This window comes from Metopolophium dirhodum, chromosome 7, assembly GCF_019925205.1.
Source record: "Metopolophium dirhodum isolate CAU chromosome 7, ASM1992520v1, whole genome shotgun sequence".
Classification (NCBI taxonomy): domain Eukaryota; kingdom Metazoa; phylum Arthropoda; class Insecta; order Hemiptera; family Aphididae; genus Metopolophium; species Metopolophium dirhodum.
In genome coordinates, this window is record NC_083566.1 from 33,281,981 (window position 1) to 33,306,540 (window position 24,560).

Consider the following 24,560-nt stretch of genomic DNA (forward strand, 5'->3'; position numbering starts at 1 on the left):
TTGCTACACTTTTCACTTTAATCCGTATTTAATCTTTCTATAAGCATATGGCGTCGAAGTGGCAATTATTATGCCAACTCGTTATTCAATTCAAACTCAGACGCGTAGATACACGTGTATAATATATACATTTAAATAATATATAACATGCATAAAAAACTTTATTTCTTTTTCAAATTAACGATAAGAAGTTTAAAGTAAAGGAATTCGCAGATCGTCACATTTGATATGGCAAGCTGATGAGCATTATTTTAAATGACTGTACTGTAGTATACGTTTTTGTATTATTATCATATTATAATATAATGTAATGAATCTAATATAATACGGTTCACGACTGTTATTTAAATTTTAAGCTCAATTACTTTTAAGCAAATAAATAATATTGTTCGTATATAGCATTAAGAGGATAATAATATACGCCGATGACAAAAAGTAAAAGGGGTTTGCAAACGGTTGATACTGTAACTTAAAAGCCGATCAGGCTGAGCAATACATCTATTGAAAAGTGTGCCATTAAATTACCACCCGCCGATCATTTTCACTGGGAAAATAAGGATAGTGATTTCAACGTATAGGTTTAGATCGATCATCCAAGAAAAAAATTACCGCCAAAATATGTTTGCATACTCCTGTTGTGATAAATTATTACTGTATACATATATGAGATATTGTGTGAAGTAGCTTATCTAGGATTTATTTCCTTTTTGGGCGAGAAAGAGGGAGATAATATATTATATGAATTAATTTTGCACGGGTACGGAGTACCTTATTCATCACGTTAGAAGCAAATCAGTCAGATCGAAATTATTATTATTATTATTTTTTTTTAAATCATCCTAACTCACTATAGTAATTATGGAATCCCCTCACGCTCCTGGAAATTCCTCCCCGCCGCCTAAAAAGGACACGATGTAATGACAAAAAAAATAAAAATGTACACAAATAAAAATGAAACGTCAGTAGAAACTAGGAGGAAGAACTAGGAGAATTTTTCCCTGTCAAAAAACATATATTAAGTATATATTATGCTATCAAAAATTCTTTTTTGAAGTACTTATATTTTACAAAATGTATTTAAAAAAAATTAAAACAAAATTAGACTATTATAATAACAACTGCTGATTCGGCTTGTCTGTTTTTTTTTGCAAGCTCGTGCTTATTGACGTACAGCAAAAAAACACCTATAGGACGTCTTCCTATATTATATAGCTGGTAACTCAGGAGTGTTTTAATGTTTTTTGTTTTTTTTTTTTTTTTATTAGATATTTACAATCTGTGTTTGACAGCACAATAAGTAAATTTGATAACGTATGCACGATATTTTAACTTTGAATAATATGAAGAGGGAGGCCAACCAGTGATGGAAGGATGGAACCCAACGTGAAATTATTTTAGGTTAGCAAATCTCTGCAATACCTATTTTCTCTTGAGCCTATGGATGGGATTTATGGGTTGGTTTTAATGTTGACAAAAATTACACGGGGCAGTAAAACTTACTATATCTCGCTCATTTCAAAACTATACGAATTTCGATTACCCATGTCTTTTTCTATTTTGGCTTGGAATCGGTAGGAGCAACTCATGCTTACGCTCTTCGAACCTAAACGCGTTTACCCGAGTTCGCGGAATCCTATTTCGATTTCTTCCCCTTATCGCGGTATAAATACCTCTTGAATTGTACCTTTGTCAAACTAGCACTTCTGTGTACTAGCTGTATTTCTACAAAAAAGCTCTTCAGACACACGCGCGTCACGAACTCACCATCTCGCACTACCATATACACGTCACACGTATATATATATATATATACCTACACACGATGTGGCTATAATATTATTTTATATATACCTACACTGCGTACAGTGCACAGTGTACAACCGTCGTAACTACGACGATTTAACACGTCATTCGCTTCAGCTTGGGAGCCGCCATAAACCCTTTTTCTTTTATACACGCATTTAGACAATTAAGAGACCGCATGGTGGTTTTTTTTTTTTTTATTCCGAACGAGAGACGTTTTGCTCGGCGATCGTTAAGTGCGAAATGTGCTCTCGCTTGTAGCCCGGACAATGATCGTGACGCGTGTAGGCACAACTACTGCAATGGAGGTGACAGGCAGTGGGCGAAAGCCGAACCGTCGTAATATGTACGATGGCCGATAACAATAAATTATTAATGATTCGATCATGCGATTAACGATTCGCCCGTGTGGCCAACAATATCAATCGACTTGCAAGTATATTGATACCGATAAGTCCCCCGCAGTGATTTCGGGCGACTTCTGAACGGAGCTTAACCCGTCGTCGTCGTCGGCCGTGTCATTAAAATCCAGGCACGCGTTATATCCGACGAGTTTACTATTTTTTCGATTTTCCGTTAGATTTTTCGGTTAAAACCACATGCATTGTGATTTACACGCATGTATTTGAATCCCGTTCCGCAGTTCATTATTACTTTTTTACGAATTATAATATTATACTATCTGACCACGTGTAACCCGTAAAAAAATGCCAACTTTTGTATGGTTCAAACTTTGTTCAATTCACAATTTCATATAATCGTATTCCGTGTAATCGTGTTCAAAAATTTGAAATCATATAAAAAAGAAATCAGTGGATGGCAATAATTTATGCGTAAATAGGTACCTAGGTAAGTTATTTGTTTTTCTTACGGGTAAACCAATTGTCCGCATAAATAAACAAATAGATATGCGGTATGATTTTAATCCGCGCAAGTAAAAAAAATATGGCAACCAGCATCAAATACAGGTTAAAATATCAAAAAAGTACTAATTTCTACTAATGTTTTCTATTATCATATTATCATAATCAGTTGTAACGAATAGCAATCATTTATAAAAAAAATTTGATTTCCATCGTAAATTTCAAAATCCTTATACGACTGTGTGAGCACTCCTTTGAAATTTAAACTATGGAAAATCATTTCTTAGTCAGGAAATGTTTGATTATAATATATTGTATCAACATATACATCATCAATATTATGATGATCAATATTTCCGAACAATTATCCACTTTATAATTTATAGTAGTAAGGGGTGGGGGGGGGGGGGTTCTCATTTGAAAAACGGAAGTTTGCACTGCCATAGGAAACTACTAGATTAGCACAAAAAAATATTAATAATTTGAAAAATGTCAAAATCAAAATTTGAATAAATTAATAAACTCATTATTAAAGGGAAAAAATGAGGTGAGCATGCCTGGTGAATCATACTGAGTATTTGATATGCTACGTGTGATGGTTGTAAATACCCAAAGGACACTCCCCTATTATAATAAAGGGCGGCCCCTTTCTCGGCCAGTACCTACAGATTTATAATACAAATTTATGATTTTTAAAAACTAATAAACATTTTCCCCGATTACTTTCAATAAATTCAGCCATTATAAATAATTATATTATATAATACAATAAAATTAATTTTAATCTTAAAAAATGTCTGTAAGTAGGGACGTATACGAGAACACTTTCATACTGAGTGTTTCTTGTGTGTGTGTGTGTGTGGGTGTGTGTGTCGTGTTAAATTGATAACCACGGTACTATATTATACCTAAATACCTAATTGATTTTACATAATATCTATAGTATATATTATTATATATTAGATAAGATTGAAAGGATAAGGTATAACATACTGGTATCACTCTAACTATACTCTATTGCCTATACAGACTATAGGACACATCACACTATAACTAATTGGTCGCGTTTTACATTATATTATATTAAATAACCAACAAGGAATAACACTGGTTTATCTTTATTTCCAAAAAAAACAACTACGAACGAAATTAAACTTACATTAAAGAATGAAGACTTTAAAAATAGTAAAATTGTTCAAACAAAAACTAATTTTTAATTTATTTGACTAAACTAACAATATATTTATCAATTAAATTTTTATAATTATTATAAAATTTTAATCATTTAAAAATCACATTTTCGGATACCTCGGATGGCATAAAGAACTATAACCCCCTGACAGCATGTATATATATCTAATATTTAATAATATTGTGGTGGTATAATACAATATATATCATTTAATATACATTGATCATGATGATATTTAATCATATAATTTATTAAATAAATATTAAATCTAATAAAAACTACCTTCTTATGCAAAATTAATATTATCATCCCAATTATCACATATTAATATTACTAATTCATTATTATTTATTACTGTATAAGATATAATTTAAAATATGTTAATAAGTATGGAGAAATTAATTTGAAAAGCAATATAATGAATAATGATAGTCTGCTTGAAATATGTATACCATGCAATAACATAATATTATAAATAATAATTTGTATTATACTAACATCGATGATGTATAATTATGCCTAACAAGTCTCAAAACTAAGAAACGGATGTGATAACTATTACTGATATATTATTGGCGAAGACTGTCTATATTAATATTCAATATTGTATTGAATTAATGACCTTCAACGCACACATGTACCTATATTGCCTATACAATACGCCATGTTACAAATTTGTCGTGAAATGGGTAGTGTGGAAATTTGATAAAGGTATAACAATATGTATAATTATGTAGGTAGAGTACAATAGCACGAATATTATTACATAGTTATGATATTATTTTTTTTTCAGATTCCGGGACTGGTCTTGATTGGGTCATCTTGACACCGGGTAAGTTACATGCAAGTACGTCATTATTAATGTTGTACATTTTTGAAACCAAGTGAACGGTAGCTGGTATAATAATATAGTAGTTACAACGACGGGACCATGATAATATTTAATGCAGTTGACTTTTGAGCTATTTAATATTATATGTATTATTTTTTTACGTCTTTATTACGAAATCTATTTGGAAAACACTATGATGGGGATTGGGTTTTGGAAAAATCGCGGTCGTTGAGATGAAAACAACCGAAAATCAACGCTCGATCCGACCGAAATTTCTCGCGTTTTGTTCTATGCATGAGAGCGTGCGACACGACAAGAGACGCATAATTTGGTAAAAAATTAATATGCGTGTGCTCGAAAAACGCAAAAAAGTAAATCGTTCGGAAATCGCCCTAACACGCCATAAATAAACGGTCGCGTTTCATCGTACGATTAAGTATCATAATACATATAATGCCCATTCCCTCCCACTCGCCCCCGTTCGAGACCGTTTATCATAATAATAATATAATATATTTCACGGGTTAAAAACAAACGTCGCGATAATAATATTATGTTCCGGTGACTGGTGACGTACGATTTTCACCCCGCGGGTCTAGGTGGGTCGTATGATTTTTTTTTTTTTTAAGGGAGACGTGCGTTGGTTGGGTGTGTAAAGGGGTTGGGGGGTAGGTGAAACCTATCATGGTCTTTTGTTTTTTTTTTCTATTTACCGACCCCAGCACGCAGCTATACGCCACGCGAATCCGCCTCACCACCCCTACCATCAACCCTAACCGACATCGCACTTTTATACGCGTCATGTATTTATCTGCAGCACCGACGAACGATAGCTGCTTCTGGGTACAGAACAAATCATGTAAAAGCTTTTCAAATGTCAACTAACGTGTTATGCGCGCGTAAGTTTCGCATTATATATTATTATGTATTCGTATATAATATGTACATGCACATTATTAATGGCGTTTTGTATATAGTATCATCGCGCAATTAAAATAAAAATTACATTTTACAGCCGTGAAACTATGTGAGAGGGGTGGTCAAACTTTTACTGCCGTATGTGGTGTAGGGTTGTACCTATGTTTGTATACACGAACACATGTTAAATGTATATCGTAAATATATATACAGGGAGATTTGCCGACCGTGCTCACCCCCAATTTATTCTCAACAAATTCAGCAGTTATTCAAAACCGGATTTCTGGAATTTTTAAACATAATTATACATCGTTTTTTTCAAACCGCTGAAATTCATGTGTACTACTAGTGGAAATATAAACGTATGTTTTTCAAATTTCAACCCACCTTTTCTACTAAAAATCTTTCGGCGGATAATTTTTCAGCACATTCTGGCGTACCTATCAAAATGCAAATTTGAAAGAGTAGATTTTGAGTTATTTAATTAATTTTGTGTAGGTACCTACTAAGAATAATAGATCTGTTACGTACCAAATCTCAATAAAATTAAAGAGGTTTTTTGGCCACGTTATGTGTATATATAATAATGGTGTGATGAACCTCATGATAGGACTGAGAAGTAAAAATACATAAAATAAATTCTGACACTTGTGTATGGTAATAATAGTTGATATTTTCAATTCATACTAACACTTTAACAAGGATATACAGAACGCTTATATTTAGTGTTAGTAGTATAATATGGTAACAGTAATGTGGTAATAATAACAATATATGACAACTAATGTTGACAATAAACAAAACAAAAATGTAATTCAGACGTATAGCTGACTCACGTAACCAGGTATGGGAGATAACCTGGCGGAGTTGCTGGATGAATCGGCGGACGGGTGCATCAATCAAACATCCAAATGATAACTATGTGGAGATGACGGCACAAAACTGATCGCTCATAGGCGTATGATGGCGCAAGCGTATATTTGAGAACGGCTGATGCGTTCAATGGGCGATGGCACCTAACCTAACCTAACCCACACCAGAGCACTTTATCGCGTAAGGTGACGCAAGCAACTGGTCTACAGTTTATGAGTACGGCCGCCGACTTCGTACCATGATGACAACCGGGGACGTGTTATCACGGCTTTTACGATAAGTCGTGGATGCTATCACGCGATGCACATATCATGCATCGACGGCCAAACAAACGTAACAAGATCAATGTATGGATTTAGATGATATGATAGCTATAATGGTGTTTTTAATATTTAAGTAATTTATAGGAATCCATTAATATTTTTAGCTTATGAAAATGATCCAAATAAAATAGATACTATATCCTATATAACACCTATTTTATATTTCTGAAAAAAACATTTTTAAGAACTATTATCCCCTAAGTGTAATAATTGTAATAACCGACAAACTACTAGTTCGAATTTTAAATTAGCTACCAACATAAAAGTATTCAAAAAAATTATGCACTAAATAACTTACAGGAAAAAAATATTAAATTTAAGGTTGTACAAAAACTCTCAAGAATTTGAAAATTTGGTCTTCTGCAAATTTATTTAAAAATTCCAAAAACCAGAGAGTTTAAATAGATTCATTATGAAATATAAAAATGGGGGTGAGCATTCTTGGTGAATCACTCTGTACCTACATGATATATGCGGCACCAACATCCACTATATGATGGCACGTTTCACGTAATTCGCGACTTTAATAATATAATAATATAATGTATGGTTTAAAAAGTTTTTCCGTTACAGGACACTGTCGGCGGAAAAGTTTTAAATTTTTTTATTGTTATTTTTTCAGTTGATGTATTTGTGGTCGCAACATGATTGTTATTCACCCAGGCGTCGCGGCCGAATACAATATATAACAATAAACACTTATTAAATAATATATTTTGTTTGTCACGTCGCTCTCATATTTATAAATTAAGCTGCAAGGAAATCGATCTTTTAATATCATAAATAGCAAATAACAATCGAACGATCAATAACATGAAGTTGGTAAGGTTATCTGGTAGGTCTATGCGCAAGGTGACCCCCCCCCCCCCCCCATTTCCGAAAAAATATAAATTGTGTTTTGTAAATACATTACAATTGTAATAATACTATACAATTTTATATGTAAATTTACAACAACAATGATTTGTATTTTATAGTATTTATATAAATATTTTTCATATATTTACAAAATTAATATAAAATTTAATCGTAGGTATATCTATTTTTCACATTTTTTTTTCAAAACCCCCCCATTCCGAATCTCTTCGCATGAGCCTGTTATCAGCAGGAGTTACCAATGGATTGAATTGATCAGGCTCAATGACTAAGAAACGTGCTGTTTTAATACTACTATTTTTTTTTATGGTAAATCAAATTGGGTGATCACTTTATTTTTAGATTCTGATTTCACTATATGTATTGATTAATGGTCCCTCCAAAAATATTAATAGCCTATATAAACCTGTCCAGGTCCTCAGCGGTTGATGATAATGATAATAATAATATCAAAATCACCGCACAAGTCTTGGTTGACGGTCATCGTTTTTATTCCATCTCCATAGCTTTATTAATTGTTTGTCCAGACGAATTCGTATTTCGGTATGTCGGCGGACGCGATCGGATTGAAAAAGAATCAGTCGTCTGTTTCGACCTAATCGCGCGTGGCAATCGGTAAATACGTCCCCTCCCCTCGTGGTCGTGCCCGCTGCAGTGGTTCCGTAAAATAATTCTTTTTCTTGTCGCCGGATATTCGCGTATCGAGCAGGTGATCTCTGGTTGTCGTGTACGCTGTCCGACCCGTCGTCGTCTAAATCTCTGTACAAATCATTTCTGACCACGGTAGTGATAACTCTCTGCCAATCGCTCGCCGACATGAGGAATCATTTATCTCGGATACATCCATCACGGCGGTGGTTCTTGTTTTTAGCGAATTTTGAAGAAAAAAATCGTGACCGTTTGAAATCGATTTACAAATTGTATAGTAAATTTGGCATTGAAGTTGTTGTTTGAATCGATCGGACACCTTATACCCGTGCATGCAAACATCTATGATAGCAGCTATAGACCTCAGCGTTAATAGCATATTGTGTGGCAAGGGTGGGAAGTGATCTATTTCAGTTGCGGGCGACGTGTGCGGCACGAGCCGCATTTCGCCCAAGACTGAAATTGCCTTCCCGCACGAGCCATACACACTATTTTTTGTCACGCCTCTGCGTTCATTGATCACGCCATCTCTGCAAAGTGCAAAGGTAATGCAGGCTGGGATCTATGCAACAACCAGACTATTCTACAAAAACGATATTGCATGAAAGAAAACTGTTTACGCGTCATGCAAGGAGGTTGTAATATGATGGATATAAGATGTAACCAAAAGTTTATGTTTTGTAAGGACCGTAGTATAGATTTTAGTGTCTGTCTGTGCAGAGGATGCGCGTGATATGTGAGCTCAGTACTATTGGGGATTTCCACTTTGCCACCAGCCGGACGGAAAAAGGTCGCTTTCCAACGCTTCAACCGTCAACGAAAACTAAACTTTCGGTGCAGGCGTGACGAAAAATGTTTACGTGCACAATATTACTCGAACGGAAAGGTATCAAAGTCAAAGTCGAGAATTTGGTTTTGATATTTTCACCGTTTCACTGGTGAAGTATAATATGCATGCTTATTAAAACTGATTATCCGTGTAAAAATGAAGAATTCGGATTTTTAGAGGTGCTAAATAGCACCCCCCGCCTCAATAGTCGTGCCTGCGGCTCCGCCGAGCGATATAAGTTACTTTACACGGACGTGCACGTCGGGCGGTCGAGTAAAATACAAATAGATATGGATATCGCGAGTTTATTCAGTTAGGATGGCTCAAAGGAGTCAAATAAAATATGTACATACAAGAACGCCGGGGTGCTTACGGTATACATATATTATAAGACGAACTATAATATACGTGCGCGGAAAGGTATGGGACAAAGTCGATGTTCGTTTTTGATATTTCCGCCGCATCATCGGTGCAGTATAATAATATTGTATACGCCCTATAATGTGCATATCACAATAATATATTCACGACGTTAACGTATTCCCGTTGCGCCGCCATCATCGTCCCCCGCCAGAAGTTAAATAAATATCATAACAACACACAATACCCACCTAACCCACACGTATTATATCATGTAACGCGGTAAAAAGTTTACACGTCGAAGCAATCTTCACTGTGCTGAGTTGTTGTTTGCTATGGTAATAATAAAATCTCTAGGTCGTCTGCGGGATATTGACTATACGCGTCTTATACCATAGCATAGTATTGTCGTAACAATGTTTACATTCGCGAAAGATTTGCTCACAACTATATTATTGCCGTTGACGTTGTTACATTGCAAAGTTAAGTATATTTTCTTTTTTACCTCTTCGCTTATTTTTGTTAATGGTCTGTTTTTAAACGATATTCATTTTTATACTAATCTAATAATAATAATAATAATAATAATAATATAATGATGGCTTGCAATGAAAGATACAATAGACCAGTGGTTCTCAACCGGGGTGACAAGTCGTCCAACAGTGACATGGACGACCCAGCTTAGAGGTGACACGAAATCTCCACGGGACAAGAAAAAAAAAATTATTAATTTTTTCGAAAATAATCATTTTTATATTTATTGCCAAAGTTCGTAAGTATCTGTATTTTTCATTTCATTATATGCCTTTATTATTTGTTAGTCCATTTGATTTAATATAAAACATTTCCACCTTATAATTTTTTGACGAGGAATAATGCAATGAAATAATAATTTAAAAATATTATTCGCTTATTATACGAAAAAAAGTTACTTTTATGTTATAACTTAGCAATAAAAGCTGTTTATACTTTTATTTACTAAGGATTAATGCTGTAAGTAAATTTTACGAATATAATACTTACAAATAATAATCAGAACAAAAGTCACATTATTAATATACCTTAACAACATTTAACCAATTTAAAGTTTTAAGTGTCAACGTTTATTAAACCCAGAAACTCAAATAAAGTGTATACTTCGTTTGAGTTGCTGGGATCACTGCGTACTGTATTTCTTATTTTTTAAATAAAAGAATAATTATAAAAAATACAGTTAAGATTGTTTATTATTTTGATGTTAGGGTGACACAGTGTTTGATTCTAGTAGGTTATGGTGACATGAATCAAAAAAGTTTGAGAACCACTGCAATATACGATACAAATCAACCGACATAGTGTATATTATTATAGGCACCTGCGCGTCGTATTTTATAGTCGAACGAAAATTTGTCGATAAAACCGATTTTACCGATGAAATTCAAATGAATTGTAAATTTTTCATTTAAAATAAAACTTGTTAAAATCAAAAAATAATTTGTACGAAACAACCATATCAGTTTATATGGTATTTGAGGAGCTGAAAACATGTTCAAACATAATATTATATTGTCTCCGTAAAACATAAATATGTTATTATAATCTAATGCCATTATAATAGAATATTTTAAATCCACAGAATATTTTATATAAAATTGACGAACTGTTGGATTTGAGTGGTTCATATTGAAGGTGTATATTTTCAGGAGTTGATGAAACAAAATTGTTTTGGGCGAAGATAGATTTACCAGGAAACTGACGCGTTTAACTTGGTATTTATACACTTTTCTTGGCGTTTTTTAAGATTCTGCAAAAACTACTGAAAATGTTGAGTGAAGAGAATTATATTTTAAAACAATAAAGTATCAACTTTTTAAAATGTTCTATAAAAGTGTTGCTCTCACAAAGCGAAAGAAAAAATCACACTATGTACAGCTTCTTCTCGTCTATGCGAAAAACCTATGATAATACGATAGTATGAACAATTCAACTTTTCTGGGATTTCAATGTATTCTGGTTTCCGTGAATTTTTGCAGAATAATTAAACTTTAACGTTTTATTAACTATCTATATATATATATATTGTCTACTTAGTAATTTCGATTTTCGATCAAATTACTTATACAATATCACTCTTATTTCGGAGAATTTTTTATTAGTATAATAACCTTGTAAAGCTCTAAAATAGCTTTTAAACAATAAGAAAAATATTTGATTTAGAACAAAAGCGTACCTTTACCGGGAAAATCGTTAAATTATTTATTAATTTAGTATAATGTATTTATGGTACTCGTACGTAAAATATGTTTGTGTAACATATAATGTGAATGTATTATGAGATATTATGATGACTTTTGTACACATATAGTGCATATATATATACTTGGCAGAGTCAGAAATTGGAAATCGGAATTCATTCGGGTCATAAATTATTTTCCACCTACGCATATTATGTAGACGTGGTAATGTAAAGAAATATCAAAAAGATGATTTATGCTTTCCGAAACAAACGGATTTTCTTCTTTGAATTAGAGCAAAAATACGAAACCATTATAGCTCTGTGATAAAATATTTCCGAACAGCGTGTAAGGTACAGCTTGCGACTAATTGGGATAAGTGTCTGATTTAACGGTTTTATAACTTGTTATACTTAATACTTATTAATATGATATCAAACACTGCACAATACGCCTAATACCTTTACGTGTTGCAAAATAGTTGTACACAAAACAAAAGATTTATTATTAATTCAAAACGTACATTGTCTACATATTTATTATTTACGTGTATTGTAATTTACGAGCCTACAGTGAACAACATCTGAAAAACACGAAGATCGTTAAGCTTAAGATTCCATCGTGTTAAAATCTAAAAATCAATTTGTATATTTCATTTTTGGAGTTTAATACTATAATCGATTTATATATTTTATTATTAGAATATTGAAAACAATTTTGCACAGAACAATAATTAAAGAATAATAATTTTTTTTTTTTTTATATAGAACAACGTCGTTGCGACTATTGAACAACTTAGCTTAAGTTATAAGCACTATTTATAAATACCATAATAAGAGCTGGATTTCGATAATTGTTTTCAAATTTAAAATGACCTAGTGAAGATGATAAGCAATTTTAATATTATAGAACATACATTCATATACTTTCAAAGTTGTATCGTAATATTATATAATATTTGACTCGGTAAACTCTAGCAGTGACATGCCATATATTTTTATTTTTTATTATTAGCTTTCACAATAAGTTTTACAGCTCGACAATTTATTATAAATATATGTAAACATGAAATAAAAAAAATTTGATCGAGGTTGTGGCTCCGGAACTTTGGTTGTAGGTGTTTTTGAAGGTCTTATTTTTTTTGGGCTATCTTAGAAGCTGGACAGCCTCTGAAGTCGGCGGTGTGGTCACCGGAGCAATAGTGCACATTTGGCTGGACTTGTCAAACTTCGTTTGTAAAATGTTCCGCGCCACATTTAACGCAGCGGGCGGCGTGGTTGCAATAGTTTTGCGCATGGCCAAATGCAATATGATATCATATTGTATCCATCTTAAAATCTGAAAACAAATAAATATTGTTACGATTTCATCGTGTTATAATCTAATGATCAATTTGTATATTTTATTATTAGAGTGTTGGAAATAATTTCGTACCAGATAATAATTATAGAATAATATTTTTTTACGTTTTTGCTAAGAATAATATTGTCGCGACCATTAGACAACCTATAACCTACTGTTATTTAAATCAGCTGGTTACGACGATGATTTTCAAATCTTAAATGAGCTTAACTATTTTAATATTATGACAGATCATACTTTCAATGTATCATTGTAATATTGTGTTATGTTTGACTCGGTAGACTGTTGTAGCAATGCCATGCGTCCACGTAACAGTTTGTTTTTGTACATAAATCCCTGACAGGTCACCGGGTTTTCCGGCATGCATTATTTTTAATCACAGTCCAGCAGTTTTTCAATTTGCAAAACATTAATACGAAAGGAAACATAAAATATAATATAAGGCCATAAAATCGTTATACGAAAACGCCTAGAGGCTCTAACCGTTTCGTCGCCGTATATTCTACATACATTATTTTAGATTTTATTGATAAATGTTTATTTTATTTGCCCACATTACACATTAAATAAACAGAATCGTGTTTGTGACACGGTAATTTATATTTGACATGTTTAAAAAAATTGTCGACACTATATATATATACGAGGGGTGGCTAAACCAAGGCTCGCGTCTTAACCTTTTTAGTAACAAAATAACAGTTATTATTAATCGTTCTGCTCGTCATATATTTTTTTATTACATTGTGTGGGGATCGTGACTCTTATCGCCGGCCGCCCGGTGCTATATATATACCTACACAAGTGACATATAAAAATAATATTCGAGTTAGAAACATGGAAAAGGGGACGAAATCCCTATTTTTGTTTCTTTATTGTTTATGCGTACCCCTTCTAATTATATCTTAGTCAATAAGACATTTTAATATCGGGAATATGCGGCGGCCTATGTTTCAGCATGGCCGCCCGAAACTTTTTCAATTTTTTGTAATTTGTAATTTTTCATATTTTTAATTATTTTGTTTTGTTATTAAAAATATTATAATGTCTTTGTATATCTTAGTTTGTAATATGTCTTAAACATTTTTATATAGACGTCACGGTCTTGGTGTTTGCTTTATGCTTATACCTACCTAAATTACTTATTATAAATGTCCACGATCTGATTTAATCGGATTGCATACATGGGTGGATAATTTGAATGTAAATCCATTTTCACTTGAGATGACTGACTTGCTAGACACTCAAACATAGTTTTCAAATTAATTCTTTTTACATAAAAAAAAGTACAGAACATCCAACAACGGCACAAAACACATAGTCCACCGTATAGGAGATTGCTCTGTCGGCTGTATTGACCTACACTGGCCATGACTGATATGACTAGATAGTCAAAATATCGATTTACACTTTTTTACATCATACATAAAAACACCATTTTTTTAACGTAAGTTTTCAAATTTCCGATTATTTTGTTTCATTATTGAAAATAACATTTGATATGAGAATTTTATTTCGGTTTCGGATATTGGTATTAATTTTTTCCTATTTTGTTTTCGGTTTCGGATCCCTATCAGTATTTATTTTTATGATTTGGTTTTTGGTTTATATCGGTCTTAACCGGTATTCAAAATCGGTATCCAATATCGTTTTCAAGCCCTAGCTATTTTCAATTATCTATTCACCGTTCAACGATGCGAGTACGTCAGTATTGACTTAATTAAATAAATAGCTACATTATAACAATAATATTATAATAGTTGATTTATAATTGGATAAAATTACAAATCTGTATCAATATAACATCAACTATGCACATGACGTGTTCCACTTTTTTTTATTAAATAATTCCTTCTTCTGCCGAGCCACTCGTTTTGCAATATATTCCACCGTCTATTCTCGTGATAGTTTTTTGGACTTCACCTGTCAATTTACGAACGGACAGTTTTGGCCGGCTTTGGGGGGTTGTCCTTACCTTCCACTATTAGAAAATGGACATGTTTCATGTGTTTTTCGTATACCTCGTATAGTATTCCATTAAAATTGTTCTGTCTTATGTCTGTTTTTTTGTATAAAGATTATTATTATAAACTGTAATAAATATGTTATGCAATGCGATACATATATGATATATGATCGTATTTTCAGTTCGTCTACGAAATTAAAACAAAAATTTGATTTTATATTATATATTTATTGTATATATTATACATGATGATTCTCATCAAGCATGATCACCCCCTTTTTTCTTAAACTATACAGTTATTCAAAATCTGATTTTTGGAATTTTTAAATATACTTACTTAAAGTCCATACTTGAAAATTTTTGAGATTTTTCTGAAAATCAGAATTTGGACGAATCCATTATAAAGTGAAAAAAACGGGGGTAAGCATGGTTGGTGAATTGCATTTTATATTAGATAATATCTTAGATGCTTCGGAAAAGGCCAAACAAAAATGAATCAAATAGTTTTCAACTTGCCGCTTAGATCGTGAAGGAGTGACCTCTAGTCTTCGTATATCCTGTGAAATATTGTGACACGCGTTAAACCATTGTTTACAGACGAACCAATATAATTATAAATTCGTTCGAAGTCAATTTAGTTCTTCTACTGTACCACGAGATACCCAGGTATAAAAAATATATAGGTATATTATGTACTCGATCGACTTTTAGAAAAATATTCTCTCCGAACATTTACTGCAATTATTGTTATCATCGGTTTATTGTTTGAAAAGCTAATGTTTTTATACAGTTTTTGTTATGGGCAAAGTTTAGTCGGATATATAGAAAGTGGTTGCGATATCACGGAAGAAATGTTTCTCGAGATATCGATCGATTCGCGTCGAAATAACCACTCGGCTTAACTATGGAGGGTGCAACACTGGTATATACCTGATTCGTGCAACAAGGGCTGTAACCCCACGTGACCGTGATGATATGCTGCGGAAGTATATACTAGTCGAGGGGTGTCACAGATACGCGACACACAATAAGGGAGCGGCGTGTTCGTTCGAGTATGATGAGGTGCGCGTAGTCGTTGTATAATAATACATTATTATTTACCCATATTATAGGTAGACGAAGGTCCTCGCAAACCGTGAAACTGACAATCACAGGTACCCGAGAAATATACAGGTATTATGTTATGTGGGTACAGTGGACTTATTCGGCCGCACACATTATACATATATTATAATATACATGCGATTGACTGCACCGCGTCCTACAGACCGTGTAACATAGGGCCCACCAAGTGTTGCTCAGGCAACACCTTAAATATGGGCGGGTGGGTATTGATAGAAAAGGAATAGGACACTTTATTGGTAGGTATAACAATATAATATGATGAGGCGTAGGTCGCCTAAAACTGATTTAATCAACACCAATTTTTTTTTTTTTTTTGATACACTCCACTGCTCCCGGCGTCCAAAATAAACCAAAGTATAATAATATATTATGATTATATAGCAGCAATGACGATAATCTGCAGGTTACGTCTGCGCGAGGGTGTGATGAAAATGTCGTATATAACTATATGTGCCAAAAACATTTTTTTGAATATAAAACTTACACACGTGTAATGTGCAGTACAATGAACTAGTAAACAAACATATTTTGATGATACGCATAAATGAAAAAAAAAAACTAAAAAATGTCAAACGTCTACAAATAATGAGACAAAATGAGCCTAAATATTATTTGAAAATGGTATCATGTCTAGAAAATGTCAATATAAATATTTTGTGAAAATTTAGTTTCTAAATATTATAATATGGTTTTTCATTTTTTGTATCGCACCAAAAGAGCAAAATCGATTTTTCCGAAAACTGTTGACTATAATATGAGTGTTGACACGTATTATTTATTATAATATGATAAACTATATGTGCGCCATTATCTATACTTTTCATAACTAAATTCTCATACACATTACTGTGAGTCATAAGAATGATAACTAATAATAATAGTGAAAATAATATGTATTTTACAATATAATATATAAACTAATACACAATACACAACATTATTAAAATTCTATAAAAAGTATAGTAAAAAAAACGTGTTTCAAAACATACGTGCCTGTTAAATCTTGCGCCCGGGGGCAATTTGGCGAAGCCCCCTCTGCTCCCCTTTAATCCGGTCTCAGCGCATACATACTATATCGTTTGGTGCGCAGTTCTGTTACGAATTTGGTACGCAATCCATATACTGTTGTAACTATAGTCGGGTGGAGAAAAAAAAACGGGAAAATTGCCTATCGCGTTGCAACACCAAAAGTAGCTATCAAAAACAGCCACCACATCTGCCGACTATACAAAATAATATCACGACAATATAAGATGCTCGTCGGAGGCTATTCAATACAAATAACTGTGCTGCAATGTCATAATTAAAATATGACGTTACGCCGTCGCCGTATAGCGAAATCTTGCAGAACTCGCGGTCGGCCATCGTATTTTTCCACCGTCGCCGGCGCCCACCATTTGGCGGCGGGTTTCACGTCCGTAAGCCGACACAACAGTTAACATCGTGTAATAATTAAATAACATTATACACCTACAGCTGGGTAATTTTGTTTTTTAACGTAAACTACCCGTCGCCAGTCCGCAGTAAACATTGTTTGGTTTGTTTGTTTGTTTGTTTTTTTTTTGTTTGAGCTTCAAGACGTAATTACACAATATTATACTCGCATTACATCGTTCACGGGTATATTATGAACATAACGAGTAGGCAGGTATTATCTATGTTATTATTTTTTATAGGGGGTTTTATAGGGGATGGTGACACTTCAAATTACGCTCCACTTTTTTATTTACTCGATACTTTCGCTCTTCGAGGAGTAGTGTTGTATAGGTAGGTAAACCATCTACAACGTACAATTATCGTTAAACACTTAAAAATTATTATTATACTTCAGTTTTATACTAAATTGAACGAATAAAGTAATGATAAGTACAAATGATCGGATGAAATATTTCACAACGTTTTAACTCCATGCTATGTAAGTACTCCACGGACCACGCGTCGACATGTTTAATTTTTGTAAATAATAAGCTAAAGATTCGATGTTTAAAAAAATAAGTATCCATTAATAAATATTAATTAACATAAACATTAATTAACTAGACAATGAATTAACATTTAAAATGTTTACAATTTCTATTCCGAGTTTGTGGCATCAACTGAACTTACAATTAAACCGTCGGAATAATGTTTCAACTATTATAGAACTATTATACTATAATTACGAATACTGTCTTATCAATAAAGATGCTTAAGTATTTTTAATTTTTTCAAATAATTAACTAGATTCCGAGATTAAAAAAAAAAAAAAAATTCATTAGACCTATAATATAACGAATTTACATTAAAAATTTTGTAGCCACCCTGGAAATGAAGGTTCCAAGTTCAAACTATTTGAACTATTATAATATACTTAAACTATAAAATTTTATCGTAACAATAAAGATCTTATTGTGGTTTAATGAAAAAAAAAAAAACTATTTTTATAAAATAATTTTTATTTAAAATGTTCACAATTGTATAAAAATAACCCGGCAATTAGGTTCCGACTATTAGAACTATTATAATATAATAAATTAAGAATATGGTCATAACAACAACAATGCTCAAACATATGGATAAAATATAAAACTAAAACCTTCAAAAAGTTTGTGTTGGCCATTAGACAGCCATTATTTAAAAATTAAACATACAAAATATATGGCAGCGCGTACGCGCTTCGTAAGTGTAAACAATAATTCTTTACGAACATATCCTTATCGTTACAAAGTCCATAAATTAATTTTATCATAGGTATGATAACATGTTACTTGATCAACATATTTTATGAATAAAAAAAAATGGTTTTTAGAATTTCGCGGAGTGTTTGGTGTAATCAAAGTCAACCTCTCATGGTTTTACGTCTTATTTTTACTTGAATTATAACAAAATATTTGAACTATTATTGGGTTCTTGTTGTACTAATGTCTACTTTGCATATGTATTTACTCAATTATTTAATAAGTTATTTTATTATGTTGTTCACATTAAACTCAGTGCAAATCTTAATTAAATAAAAATCTTTCCTATAATCATATCGCATGGCATACATTTCCTATCGGCTAATTACGATTATTTTACACGCTGTGTTTAATAATATTAATACTCGCGCACTGAAAGAGGTAGAAACATTTTTTGTCACTTTGTAAAATTTGATAATAATATCGTGAAATAAGATCTTTAGAATACAAACTTTACTTTTCCTCTGAATATTTTGATAATAATTATCTTTAATATTTGGGTATCAACTATCAAGTAACGCAGGCAAATTAAAACAACAATTTTTAAAAATTTAGTGGAAACGATTTTATTGAGTTGACCTACCCAGAAACTATAAATATTTTTTATAGATAAAAATCTTAAATAACCAAAAAGAGAAAACAGTTTAGGTTAATGGTTTTTTTCATATTTTTATCGGCTTAAAGTCCGACTTAAATTAATCCATGGTGATTGCATTAATTATTATTATTTTTGCTTTTAATAATTCACACTCGTGAATTATAAAAAATATATCCTCTATAAATTATTAAGCTGCCTTACTGTTATTGTTTTTTGTTACCTTATTACATACCGTGAGGTGGGTATACACATTTAAATTGATGAAAATATTTATGTCTCTTGAGTAAATCATTTTGTACATTTTTAGTTATATTTATTCTTGTTACCGATGTTTAATAATCATATTATCGTGAAATGAATGTCTTTTCAAAGTTTCGATCATACCGACGTTTAAACGGTTTTTGAGAAATTAATTTTGAAGATACAACTTTGAAAGTTCAGAGGACGCGTGATGATTGACTGTACGCGTTCAACTATCAATTATTTCTAAGTCTATATTTAGTGCCTAAAAGTTTGGAAATTTCGTTGAAATAAAATATCATAAATACAAATACAAATCTAACAGCGTTCCGTAAAATATTATCTTTTGAACTTTGTTATTATTCGTGCATCGGGAGTATATTTTGCCAGAATAACGAAAACTTTACGTTTTAATAAATGTCCAATGACTTTCAATCAAATTACGTGCAGCGTGAAAGTTTCATAGCATATATATTATATGGACTGCCCCGAATAATTATGTTTCTGAAACCAACAAAAACAACCCGTATAATTGTAAAACTAATCGAATGAAAAATCATTAGTGAAAAAATTACGGAAGCGAAATAAATATGTTTTCCAAGTATTGGATTCTCAGTATAAATTAATTTGGAAAACGTTTACGAAAAAGAAACATAACGATTAATAATTGAAAGACATTTCGAAGCGGTGAAATTTAAAACGTCTTACGCAGTTCTAAGCAGTGTACAGCACTCAAACTGTATAGAGTTTATACATTACTGCTACATAAAACATACATTGTAAATTTCCAGAAATGTTTATAGGTATGATTTAGTGGAAGAATCAACTTCAATCGTTTCGGTCGGATGATGGACACAATATCATAATATCATAATAATATGGTTATTAATTATTATATTTGATATTGCATACCATAACTATTTATTGTAATATTATACAGAGTAGTTCATCAATAGCATGCTTATCATCGTTAGTTCATTTGATAATACATTATTTCACTCAAATTCAACCGACGCCTTAGCGCGCTCGGCCACTCCGTCCCCCTTATGTTTTTTTTTAATTTACCTACTTTAAGATCATATTTTTAAATTTTCGAGAATTTTTGTACTGCTTGAACAGTTGTCCTGTGGTGATAAAATCTTCTATGTTCCTAACGAGAACCCTCTTTTTTTGCGGTAAATTATTTAGTGGATAGTTATTTTGATAACATTGATGTACCTAATTCAAAATTTGAACGAATAGTTTCTCAGTTAAATTTTATCTTCAAGATATGTAATAATCCTTAAAAATGGTTCAACAAAAATATAAAATACATGTAATATCGGATCTAGTATTTATTATACTTGGACTATTTTTTCATATATTATGATAGATGTTGATAGGTTTACATTAATCACTAAAATTTCAAATCACTATAGATTCCATTATGTTTTCACAACTCATTATCAAGAACCAAAATTATCCTTCATACACAAAATCAAAAAAACCCAGAAACTACGTTTTTGAATATTGATTTTGAAAAATTGTACCTAATTCAAAATGCAAACAAGTTGAAGTGTATAATATGTCCACAAGACACTATGTAAGCAGTACAAAAATCTCAAGAATTCGAAAAATTGTCTTCAAGTATAATATAGTATATTTAATAATTCCAGTATTCGGATTTTGAATAATTGCCGTATTATCGAAAAACATAAAGGATGTGTGCATGGTTGATGGATCAACCTTTATAAAATGATTGTCGTGGTATTTTGTTTTAGGATTGGATTAATCAGTCGGTCGAAATCCCTCAAAATCGTGGCAATTTCGCCAAAATTAAAAATGTATTACCTATTCCATACTAAAATACCGGCCGGTCGATTTGTTTTAAATATCTTAATATTATTATTAAACTGTTAATTGGCGGTTAAATCTACATAGAAAGGTAGCAGTTTTAAATTTGGATAAAAAAACATTCACGTCTTCGATATTTTTTAAACTTTTTTTATTTTTAGTGGATGTCAAAAACAATTAATCTTATCTGAATCGCACACAATATAACCTTACCGCGTCGAACCACCTGTTATCGTATTGCCGGAGATTCGCTCAAGTCGCACGCCCTTCAAAATATGTTCAAAACAACTATACAAGACTACACTATAATATAATATTCGCGAAACGCTTTTTAGAATACGGTGCACTTAACCACGGTAGTTCTCGTGGTCTGAACTAATTCATATTGAATCGTCTTTATATTCAACTCTTGTATTACAATAATAATAATAATAATAATAATATAATACACCTACACGATTCACCAGCGTAGTTTTTGTTTATGCGACCTCTGCGGGCTTGTTGGTTTTGTTGTTGTTATTATTATTATTATTGCTTTCGCATGCGTGGGGTCGAAAAAACTTTTATTTTTTCGATAACTTTTTGCTTGCCAAGTCGGCGAACAAATATTATGTTCAATACGTTTTTTGTTTCCGAAATATATGGTTTTATTATATAATAGAGTCTTATATAGTTAATATAATATACAATGTTCGATATTTATTATTATATTACCTATATAAATATTTGTTCGCCAACACATACGCACAAAGAACAAAACGGTCGTATGCATTTGTTCACGAACATAAACACACAAAACCAACAAATATTATAATGTTTATTTGTCTTTGTATGTACGCCGCGCCGCCGCCGCTGCCGCCTACGCGTATGGTCCGTTTTCCCGATAATATCATAAGTGAAATATATTTTGCGAATGCGTCGCTATAATAAAATTACGACCGTGACTGGGTTTCTGGTACGTCGGTGGGTCGTGGATCCGTTAAACCACTTGTGTCTCATAATATTATACAGGGCGTGCGGTTTGATAACGTGGGCACACAAATAATATTATGATAAAAGACGATACAATATATAATTGATATAATTAAGTGTAGCCAGATAGGCAACATATTATTATTAGCACAAACAATTCATTCATATTATGCGCATTACGTATACAAACATACGGGGTAATCCATTCGACGTAACATACGCTAATTATTTCAGCAAACAATACCGTTTATTGAAATTTTAATTTAAAAATTAGATTATTACCGTCGAGTGATATTTTTCGAGTGCATCACTCTATAATACAATATTATTATATTATTATACGACAATGACTGGGTAACTGGGTACATTTCTCTGTAGTGAGTCTGTTTAACTGCTGACACCTCATAATATCATAATATAGGGTAATAGGGTACACGATTTGATAAAATGCGCACGCAAATAATATGATGATGTAGGTATAAACATTTAACACACAGGTAATTTAAGCTAATTAATCATATGATTAAGTATGGCCGGAAAGGCGACATATTACGAACAATATTAATACAAACAATTTATTCATATTGTATACGTTGATACGGAGTGATCCGTTTAAAGTGAGACACCCTCATTATTTCAGAAGCGTCATTGCTTTTGAAAATATTTCTTTTACATAACTTAAACATAAATATTGTATATATTTTATCGTTATCATTTTTTAAGTTTTTTATTATTTTAAATGACGACATACATATTTTTTTATTTTTTACTCCGAAATAGAATATTGTTTAGAATATTTTGATGTAAGAAAATCAAATTTCGGACAAGTAGATTATATTAGTTGCAAGTAGTTTTTTAAAGTTTGGATGAGTGGAGTAGTGAACCAACATTTTGCGAGACATCCCTGAAGGTACCACTCCACTCCACTCATGCCTGTCAGTCGTTTAAAACTTTATATACTGCTTATAACTCGTCCAAAATGTCATCTTTATACATCGAAGTACACCAACAAATATTCTGCTTTGAATAAGGAATTAAGAATGCATGTTTTCATTAAAAGTTTAAAAAACAATAACGATAAAATATATATTTATTTAGAAAAATGTTGTTTTTAATGACTTAAAATTATGTGAAAAAATGTTTTCAAAACGTTTATACCTTTTGAAATAATGAGTGTCTCATTTTAAATGCTTCATCTGGTATAATTGATAATAATACATGCATTTTATTGAACTATAAGATTGAAATAGGTTATAGGAAATGGTTATTAACAGTAGTTATGGTCTTATAAACAAATCATTATTCGTAAAACGGATTTTCATTGGTTTTTGTTAAAATGTATTCAATGCCAATCTAAATATATTTTATTGTGCTTGGTGAAAATTATTCTCAATTTATTTTTATAATAATATCATAATAGATACTCACATCATACCTCAATACAGATTCCTGGTTACTATTAACTGATGTATACATTTACGATTTCCAATTCGCAAAACATTATAGTTGATGACTAATATTAATTACACTGACCAAAATCAATTATTATTTTTACCATGTTATTTGAAATCATACTATAATATATTATGCTCTTTGATAGATATACAATATACATAGGTATACTAATACACTGTTCCTTTGCTATTATAATTAATCATTAATCATTGTACCTTTGTGGATATGATATACTGAACGGGGTGATACACATTACGCATTCTCGTCAACAGTTATATATTATGATTCCTACAAGTGTCTGCTGAAGTGTAAACTATATAATATATACTTACACTATTTGAATATTTAAGGGGAATTAATAATTCAACTTTTAAAATGTTTTCGAATCCTAAACGAGAATGCTTGGAACATTTCAAAATGGCCTTTTTGCGTTTTGCTCTCTTTTTTTGCAAATTTAACGACATGGAAGTCGGTACTCACCTACTGCTCAACTGAATTTGAGTCATATCCAACGTAGTAAATTCACTAATGGTATTATAATATAGGTAGGTATGCACGTCTTCTA

General features: G+C 31.8%; 1 pseudogene; it reads left to right on the top strand.

Moving 5' to 3' along the window:
- The window catches only part of LOC132948413 (uncharacterized), a 225,651-nt pseudogene that overhangs the window by 54,995 nt on the left and 146,096 nt on the right, over nt 1-24,560 (top strand).